General features: G+C 43.1%; 1 long non-coding RNA gene across 4 annotated transcripts; it reads right to left on the bottom strand.

Moving 5' to 3' along the window:
• Positions 1-6,777: 6,777 nt before the first annotated feature.
• On the bottom strand, positions 6,778-9,408 carry LOC123078595 (uncharacterized). Of its 4 annotated transcripts, XR_006437530.1 has the most exons (4): positions 9,176-9,405; positions 8,713-9,090; positions 7,752-8,567; positions 6,778-7,609 (listed from the first exon to the last, which is right to left on the bottom strand). It is a non-coding gene; the product is annotated as an uncharacterized lncRNA (long non-coding RNA). The 4 variants fall into 4 exon arrangements; XR_006437531.1 differs by having other exon boundaries at positions 7,372-8,567; positions 8,713-8,988; positions 9,176-9,408; XR_006437529.1 differs by having other exon boundaries at positions 7,372-8,521; positions 9,176-9,407.
• Between the last annotated feature and the right edge of the window lie 856 nt (positions 9,409-10,264).

The following is a 10,264-nucleotide window of genomic DNA, read 5'->3' as shown; positions in this document are numbered from 1 at the left end:
TATTAAAGTATAAAGAAAAGTACAAAAATAACAAAAAATGAGAACAGAAAACAGAAAGAAAAAAAAACAGACTGTGGCTCCCGCGTGCCTGAAGCACCAGCCCCAATTGCCCAGCCAACGCATGGGAACTTAAGCCCTTGTTTTTCAACTTGCTTTTCCTATATATTTGTTTCCCATTTTTACTTTATTTTAAATGTATTGTACTGAAAATTCTGTAAAAAAGATTAATCCCACATTTAAAAAATGCTTAATGTGTATAAAAATGTTTATGATGTATATAGAAAAAAATACAACGTGTATGAAAAGAACTAGATACCAAAACTTGTATTTAAAATTTTTAAACCTGTATAGCAAAATGTTCCTAATGTATACATAATGTGTACAAGGTGTATGAAAAAAAAGCAATCATCAAAAAGTTTGTTTTGAAATAAGTTAATCATATATTGTAAACGCGTATATAAAAAATGTTTAAATGTACATTAATAATGTACGGTGTGTATTAAAAAGCTAGTCATCAAAACATGTATTTTATAATAATGTTAATCATCTATCCGTAAAATGTTAAACGTGTATTAAAAAATGTTCCTTATGTATATAAAAAATGTACAACGTGTATTAAAAGGATAGAAATCAAAGCATGCATTTCAAAATGTTAATCACGTATTTAGAAAAAATTAAAATTTCATAAAAATGTCCCTGATGTATACAAAAAATGCACAGTGTGTATGGGAAAATGTAGACATCAAAAGAGTGTTTCTGAAAATGTAATCATATAATGGAAAAATGTTTAACATTTACAAAACAGTTCATGTGTATATAAAAAAAGTATAATCTGTTTGAAAAAGATAGACATCAAAATATGTATTTAAAAAGTCATCTATCGGAAAAATGTTATTTTTATAATTTTTAAATGTATATATAAAAATATATAATGTGTATGAAAAAAGATAGACATCAAAAAATATATTTTCAAAAATATTAATCATGTACTTAAAAAATATGAAACATTTACCTAATGTATTAAAAAATGTTGGTTTGTTTTGAAAACCCTCGAATAAAACCAAAAATATATAAACACGAAAATATAGAATAAAAAACTATTGAATAGGACAGAAACAAAAAACTTAGCAAACTTTATTTTGTTTTTGAAAAAACACGAAATATAACAAACAAAAACAAAAAAACAACGAAAAGAAAGAAAATTGACATGTACCAAAGAAATAAAAGAAAAACTGATATAGAAATAAAGAAAATCGAAGAAACAGAAAAGGAAAAGAAACCGAAGTATGATTTGCATATATCTAGGTTTGAGATTGCTAACCGGGTCTCCACTCGGTGGAAAAGAAACCGAAATAAAAAACTTGTTTTTGCAACCTCAAGCACGAGCGAATTAATGGGTTGGTCCAATACGGTAGCGCGCATGTAAATCCTTGAGGCAAGAGCTCCTTCCATGTGGCTAAAAGCGAGATATAGCTTTTGGGCTGGCTGCCGCATATATTCATGCGCCTACTTCAGAAAATATAGTCGAGTAAATGCACGAGGCCACTAATTGGGCAAGCCTAGTTGGCATGTGACACAAAGCTCCTCCTATCGCTACTCCTTTTTTACGATTTTCATTTCCGAGCTCATCTATTTTAGCTTTTTCAGTCAATTTCTGCGATTTATTTTGATTGTTTTGGATCTCATTATGTAATTTTATTTTTCATACGTGAACATTTTTTTTAAATGCGTTAGCATTTTTCAAAAAAGGTTCATGAAGTACATCCAGAAGATATTCACTGTGTAAAAAACCATTTTTCTAAAAAGGTTCATCAATTATCTCCAAATGATATTCACTTTGTATTGAAAAATGTATTTTAAAATATAAACAGCTTAAAAATGATCCTCGGTTTAGTAAATTTTCTCAAAATTAAATTTTATTTTGTATTAAAAAATGTTAACGACTTTAGGAAATATTCAAAAATGTTTTTAAATTAGAAATAATGAAGTAATAAAAAGGGAAAAATAAAATTAGGAAAAAAGAATTTACAAATATATAATTGAAAGAAAACTGGTACAAATGAAGGAGAAATGAAGAATGTAGACAACCCAGCCGGAACCAAAGCCAAAAAAGGAAAAGGGCAAAACCAAAAACAAAACAAAATAAACCCATTCTTAACTAGAAGAAGAAGAAAACACAAGGAAAAACCAACAGAAAGTAGAAATATGAGAGAAAAGGAATAGAAGTGATTAGGCAGAGCAACAAACGCAAAAAAAAAATCTTCTAAAACAGATGGACCTGACCATGGAGCATCATTTGACGTAGTGAGTGTCATATAGGAAATATCTTGGCTCACCGAGGCATGCATACCCTCTAGCACAAATCATGATGTTTACTCTTAGATGCCGACCCGGAGGAGGTCACCTGCAAAGTTTCTTGCAAACTTGGTACAACCTTGCACATCTCTTGCGTATCCTATCCAACCCTAATTCTAATGCCCACTCTTTTCACCAGAGGAGATGGTAAGCCCACATACCTGCAATGTGCAATGTGGGTCATCGGCATAGGGCATCAGCCTAGGACATGGACTTTGTGGATCATATAACCATGGATGGAGTACGGATTGAGCCTACCAGAGTTTGTTTTGATTTTTGGGGTTTATTTTGTACTTTTGATGGTGTTTATTCTGTGGGAGGAGATATTCTCATCGACTACACTTCGTCAACCTCAAGATTTGCCGATTCGGTCTCTCGGAGGTGCTCATACGGGTAAGGTTATATATGCGCGTATACCTAATACTATCAACACTTTGGAAACGTTTATAAGAAATCAAATAAAACTGACTATACATATCCATCAAACACAAAAAATTACTTCAAATTTAATCCACAACTCGAAATAAAGAAAGGAAATTTTTATTTGTCAATAGTGCTGAATTGAAAGCCCACAATGAATAATGTTTTCTAATGCTATTCCGAAATGGATCTTTCTATTATATCTTGAGGTATGGACTAAAATCAAACTAGAAATTTGGTGGAATGATTAGTGCATGCTATTTATGCATGCTCAAATATTTTTATCTATTTTTTTGAAGGAATTGGTGATACAACTGTGAGTTGATAATGAGTGGCATCTGATGGTCTCTCATTTATCTGTAACCGCACCGCTGCACTGAGGTGATACTAAACACTATAATGAAAGACAAAAACACTATGATGGTTACAATACCTCTATCCCAGAAGGACAAAAAAAGGGCTAGGGCATCTTCTGGACGTAGTTTGTCACCTAACGCGGTACCCCATAGGTCCATGGATGGTCCGGACGTCCGTTTTTTAAATCGAGGGGTGGGGGGAAGGGGTGGCTTTACGAGCGTCCGGGCTGCCACGTACGTGTCTGCCACCTCGGACCCACCCAAAAAATTATCCCTTGTCCTCTCTGAAAAAATTCATGTCGGTCGGCGTGCAAGCGCCGCATTCGTGCCAGCTCAAAGCGGATGTGACCTCCCACTGGAGCTGACATTGAAGCGGCACCGGCCAAGAGTGCCGCTCGTGCCGCGTCCCAGTCTCTGCGCCTGTTCAATGTCAGAGTGACATGACTGGACGAGAGGAGACTATTATCTACTGCATTCAAACCGGTTGCCCGTCTGTCCGCCTGCCCGCATTAAACAGACGCGACGACTGAGAAACCCACTCCAGCGCCCACAATGACACAACATGTCACTTGGCCCGGCCGGCACCCGCTATTTATACGCGGCCTCGCCTGACACCATTCGCATCGTAAGCACATGTGCTTCCAGTCCTCCTCCTTGCACCACCTCTGCCATGACGCGAGCTCTAGGGTGATGTGGAAGAGCCCCTCGATGGAGTAGAAGGCGAGGTTGTCGGCCTTACGACAGCCTGGCAGGGGCGTCATGCGTGGCAGATAGTGGCAGGCTTGCCAGCCAGCTCACCGGAGGTGAGCGACAATGACCCGAAGATAGAGGAAGCCTCTGACGATGAGCTGGAGACCCTGTCCACATTGGTCCACGCGACTTGATTATGGAGCAGGCGCATGCGCAGTTTGACGCCGCCATGGCTGAGCAGCAGCTGGTGCCGCCGTCGGTGTTGGCGTTCCGGCAGGCGCAGGAGGAGCAACGGTACAACCTCGTCCTCCTTGCGGAGGGATAAATCTACGACGAGTTCGCCAGCGTGGAGGCCATAGCGATGATGGCCGAGGTGAAGAACTTCGTCTAGGAGTAGCTGACTAGCAGGCGCTCTACGAGGCCGCGCTCAGCGCAGGCGGTCGTGGACAGGAACGCCGGCAGCTGCGCGTTGTTGGCGCCAGCACAACGACGAGGCCGGTCCGTCCATGTCCATTGTCGACCCACCTTCATCGGTGATGGCCAGGTCGCGGACTCAAACAAGGAGGAGTAGGGCATATGGGAGACGGTGACGCCTTGTATCCCATGTGAGCTAGTCCGTGTGACATGTCCTACTCTTCCTCGTCGGGAACCGCACCTTCACTTCGTGGGGTTCACGGCCGCCGAACATGGACATGAAATGGAACAACAAGGACGTGGAGGACTGGCGCCGGTGAAGATTTAGACTAGGTTATGATCCGACCGCTTTTGTTTAATGAAATATGTCTAAAATGTATTGAATGTGGTCCGGTTTAAATGAAAATCATTCGGGTTGTTCAAATTTGTTTTAAAAATATAACACGGTTGGGTGGTCTGGTCCCTCCACGGAGGTCCACCACGTTGGAGACGCGATTATGGTACGTTTGGATTCGGGAGTGCCGATACAACCCAGACAATAATTTAGGGTGATTACCTGTGCAGAAAGTTGAGAAAAAAATGACTAGTTTTTTTAAACAAGGCAAAAGATTTGCCATTTTCATTGATTAAGGGAGAAGGTTTAAGACAAATAGCCGCAAAGCGGGAGACAAATATCTACTCTCGCGGCATTACAATACTCAAGTGGGTGGCACAGGCAATAGCCCAAAGATGGACCTCCTCTTTTATCTTTGCCATGAGCATCATCGTCGTAGTGGCGGTGTTACGGAAAACCCTTCCATTACGCTCTTTCCAAATCTCCCAAGACATGAGCATGAACAGGGAGGCGATAGCCTTTCTCTGATCTCCACGCTCAAGCACATTTTTAATCCACCATTCTTGAACCGAAACCTCATTTCGCCAGTTCCTCACCACATCACCATGTATACCGAGCCATGCTGCAACCTCGATCCAGACACGCTGGGAGAACCTGCATTGGAAGAGAAGGTGTGCTGCGGTTTCCTGGACTTGCTTGCAAAGCGGGCAGAGGTTGCAGTTCGGCCATCCACGACGGTGCAATCGATCGGCTGTCCAAACTCTGTTTTGAATTATCAACCAAGCAAAAAATTTGCATTTCGGAGGGGCCCAACCCTTCCAAACAGCAGCAGGCATGATGCTTGTCGTGTGTCCCGCAAACTGCGCCATATAGGCGGTCGACGCCAAGTATTCTTCATGAGACGTGAAGTTTCATAGGATAGTATCATGCGCATCATTGTCGAGAGTAACAAAGGATAGCTTTTTCCATAGCAAGGCGAACTCCTGGATATGCTCCATGGTGAGCCCATGATGGGTATCAATCTGACTAACCCAATAATTCTGATGCAAAGCTCATCAAGTGCATCTTTGTTCAACCAATACAAGTTCGAATCATACATTTACATGAGAAAATATTAGTATGTATTTACATGATCATGGATGCTGCACATCTGGATGATCCATGAACAACAGCCAGTACAAAACACGACCTGTTTCTTTTACACATAAAACTGCAATAACCAAGAAAATCCATAGAGAGATGGTGCAAAGACCAAACCAGAACAGAAGAGAGGATCGACTGACACCTCACCATCTTTCAGATCCAACCGCACTAGTGCGAGCCGGAGCAACACCGACACAAGCGCAAGCACGCGTCTGCGTTCTGGGCCTGACCGCCCACGAGGCCACTCCCCTGAAGAGAGCCCTCAGCGTCACCTTCCTATTCCTGCGGGCCCTGAACGCCACGACCTGCTGGTTCTTTCCCTCCATGGGAGGCCCCTCCCGCCGGGACTCATCAGGGGACGGCGGGCCAGCGACAGCGAGGTGCCGGTCCAGGATCCTGTTGAGGGAGGCCAGCTCGTAGGAGTCGTACAGCGAGCTCCCCGTGTCATAGGCTGCGTTGCCATCTCCCAAATGCTTCCGAGGCATCTTATGAGCGAGCTGCTGGAAGCGGGAGGTAGAAGATGCAGTCGAGGAAGAGGACAACAGAAGAGAAATGGTTGCGCCTCAGCATTTGAGAAGACAAATGGTTGCCCCTGAGCGTTTATTTTATGATCTTTGTTTTGTTTATGATTTTCGACCGCGTAATGATGCGCATAATTTAAGTATGATGTGTGCAAAGTTGACACAGTACTAGCAATAAACTACTCGGTGGTTCTGGCTTTTGGGAAGATCGAACATAACGGAGCATCAGAACCAGCTGTTCATCAAACACAGAGGACAGCTTGGCATTTTTCCTCTTCCGTATGAAACGATCAAATCATGAAAGATAGATTAGGCACAGCACAAATGTACGGGCTGCACGTGCGTCGCTTTTGAGTTTAAACTTTCAAGCCTTGAAACAGCTTCGCAGATCATCGTAAAAATGATACGCAGGATCGCAAGTAGACTGCGGCAGATCGCATACTTCCACGCAACTACTTGCAACACTAGTAAGAATGCACGTGCAACGCACGACTGTGAGAAAAAAAAATCTCCTATGTAAACATATAGCACATCAGAGCCATCATCTCGTCTCAAGGAACCTCTGAAACTTTTAAATATTTACATATTTATATATGACCATAACAAAATATCATTTGAAAATTGTATTATTTGCAGGCAATACATAAACTACAAGTAGTAGGATGATACTGGGTTTATAAAACCAACAGACACTCCTACCTAATTATGATGCTCCGTTAGCATAAACACCTTTTACTTTTGTTTCATCTTTCGTATCTCTCACATGAATGATAAACCTGCATATATTGCCTTTAAGAGTGTTGCTTGGAAACGAAGGAAACAACAAAGCTTGAATATGCCAGTGCCATGACTCTTGGTGAAGATGTGACATGGTCAATCCAGTTCTGGTATTTATCCATAGTCCACACTTTCCTACAATCCCAAGTCTGAATCGACAAAATAAGGCATCCATAGATCACACTTCTACACCAATTTTTGTACAGGACTAACTGGAGCTTGTGCCCGATTCTTTTTGATTGCTACAGTAACAGAGCAAATAAAAGGAATACAACATTGAGAATAAAACATATACCCAAGCATGCAGTTGCTTACCATATATTGAGGTGCTTGAGATTACACTAAAAACTGTCCAACAAAATACCATAGAAAGGTTGCTCAAAATAAACAGTATGGCATGATGGCATAGAGGAATGTCACATAAAAATACAGTAAGCCCTGCAGTTCTGTTTCTATGCTTCTCTAATACTGAAAGCAATAGCCAAATATCATTGTATAGTTCTTTCAGGGTGTCAGGCTCGCTTCAATATCGAATACAAATGCATGTGTCTCCTCAACAGTGCAATGCACCTGTCGGCTGATAGAACTTCAACAGGATACTGAAAGAAAAAGAAATTTATAGCATAAAAAATGTACGCACAGATTTGGTAGATACAGATTCAGATCTAGCCCAAACGTCATGATCCATTGAACCTTGCTGCATCCCTTGTAATAAGGATGGCCGAGACTGAGAGCAAATACCTCTCATGGAAGGAAGTTAGAGGACACTCATAGCTTAGGAGTAAATATAGCTTTCATATTCATGGAGTCAGCCACAGCAGCAAAGATGCGCAACACTGCAGCAAGGAAGAATAGCACATAACTGCATCATGGACAGAAACCATGTCAATCCACTTCAGTCAGTTCCCTGGAGAAAACATCACGTCACGTCCATTCAATCAACACGGAACTGAATTGTGCAAACAATTCACTATGTTAAATGGAAAACACAAACTTTCAGGTTTAACAATTCACTAAGTTGGTCATTATTAGTCTCGGACAAATCCAAACAATTTACTAAGCATATATGCACTATAGCTTCAATGCATTGGACAGCAGAACAATTTACCTTGTTGCCTGGGACACTGCCTTTTTTAGATAACTACGGCTACTATGCTATTGACTCATCCAAGTCATGTTCGCCTAGAAAAACAAGGTGTACATTCTCACTTCTTTAGATATCCTCTGAGGGCCTCGCTGGACACTAAATAACTGTGTAGAAGAGCTACCATAATTGTCCATCTACAACTTGTACATTTTCACTTCATATAGTAAAATATTGCCGTGTCTTCTAAAATAGTTTTATTGTCGGAGCCTCACACAACGAAATTACTATGCACACGACGATGTGTTGGACGATGCTCAGACGAGCTGGTAATCGATGGCTGCGGCCAACGTGAACCCAACTGATCGATGGCTGCCATAGCTTGTCGCCCACAAATCGGGCACAATCCATCGTGTGTGTAGCAGTCCTGCACAACTCACACAAATGGCTTGCATCAGAGAATTGACAATTACCTGCGTCAAAAATAGCACATCCACAAGCAAACTAATCAGCATCTGAATGAAATAAACCATCACTTTCATCAGAACGCTACCAAAAGGTTGAACCAACATAGCAGCATACACTTCTGCCTAAAGAGAAAAATGGTAGAACACATACCGTGAAGAACTCTGTGTTCAGAATCAGATGCACTTAGTGGAGAGGAGGGAGGCCTGATTGGATGCAACTCTCCAGTCCAGTCCAGGTGAGATGTCACCGTCCACCACTAGGGGGCTCGGCAGGGAGGGGGCGGCGGGGCTGGCTGGGAGAGGTGGGACGGATGAGTGGTGCGGCTAGGCGAGGCGGGAACGATCGGGGCCGGTCAGATCCGGTCGTCGCCATCGTCGGTCTGGTCGGGAGGAGGCCGGCAGTCGCGTGGGACGGTCCGGCGGAGCCCTGCAGTGCGGGAATGGAGAGAGAAAGAGAGATTAGTGAGGAGAGGGAGAGAGAAGGGAGGAGGAGGATGCCGGCAGTCGCGTGGGACGGTCCGGCGGAGCCCTGCAGTGCGGGAATGGAGAGAGAAAGAGAGATTAGTGAGGAGAGGGAGAGAGAAGGGAGGAGGAGGATGCTGGGTGCGGCTGACCGGCAGAGGACGGCGGCGGCGGCTTGCAGGTGCGTGGGCGGCGACCGGAGGCGGGGTCGGCTCGGGGCGATCGGGAGGAGCGGCGGCGCTTGCTACGATCCGTTTTTCTTTTCTTTTTGAACTGACCCATTCTTCTTGACAAGCCTTGATTCGGGTGGAATCTTTCCGGAAATCACGGGCGGGGCCGCGGGATCGAGGACGCGGAGCGCTGTGAGGATTGGCAGAAGATGGCGTCTGCTTGGCAGAACATTTAATCTCAGACGTTGATTTAAGTGATAAGATCTAAGTGATAAACCGTTGACGCAATATGGGCAGTAGGATATGTGTAAATTGCTCTGATTGGAGGGTCGTGGTTATCCCGTGTACAGTTTGTTATGTGGCTTTAGAGGAATTTACGTTTGCTCTTTTAATAGTAGTATAGATGAGGCGAGTGCCACTATCTAGCTCTAAATTCGTTTTGGGGTGTTGCAAACTGACAGCCGGTGGACGCGGCGAGCTGCACGGGACCGACGAAAGAGCCTAGGCTTTAGGAGCCTTTTTTTTTTGAATAAAACGAATCACCATAACATAACGCATGTTTTTTTCATAACATAACGCATGTTAGCACAATCCGATATGAAAGCTTTGCAAAATTATTATGAGGCTGTGGGTAAGCGCCAATATTTGGAACATAAGATGGAAGCTTGGGCTGAGGAGGCTGTTAACGAGTGAGGCCTAATTGGTCATTTGCCCCATCTTTACTCTAGCTGGGTTAGTATGCCCCCACCTTCTTTACTCGCTTCTAGATAAAATGCCACACATTAAATTTAAGTTTTTATCGTTAGTTAATTGCTGAAATTAGGGATGAAAAGGGACATAAATGCCCCTGAGCAAAATCAACAAGAACATACACACGGAGACATCGGGTTGGCTAGCTCCTGTTCGCTAGTTCGCTTGCACAACACACGAGCCGCCGCCGTCACTATTTAGGTTTACCTTCTGCACCGCCGGCCGCCTCCACCTGCCGCCCTCATCATGTTCTCTGCTCTTCTTGTCATATCTGTTGTCTTCCTCCACCGTCCATCTGCTCGCCCGCCTCCTCAACCGTTG

The sequence above is a fragment of the Triticum aestivum genome, chromosome 3D (genome assembly GCF_018294505.1).
Source record: "Triticum aestivum cultivar Chinese Spring chromosome 3D, IWGSC CS RefSeq v2.1, whole genome shotgun sequence".
Classification (NCBI taxonomy): Eukaryota; Viridiplantae; Streptophyta; class Magnoliopsida; order Poales; family Poaceae; genus Triticum; species Triticum aestivum.
The sequence above is the reverse complement of the archived record's forward strand: the minus strand, read 5'-3'. Positions and strand labels throughout refer to the sequence as shown.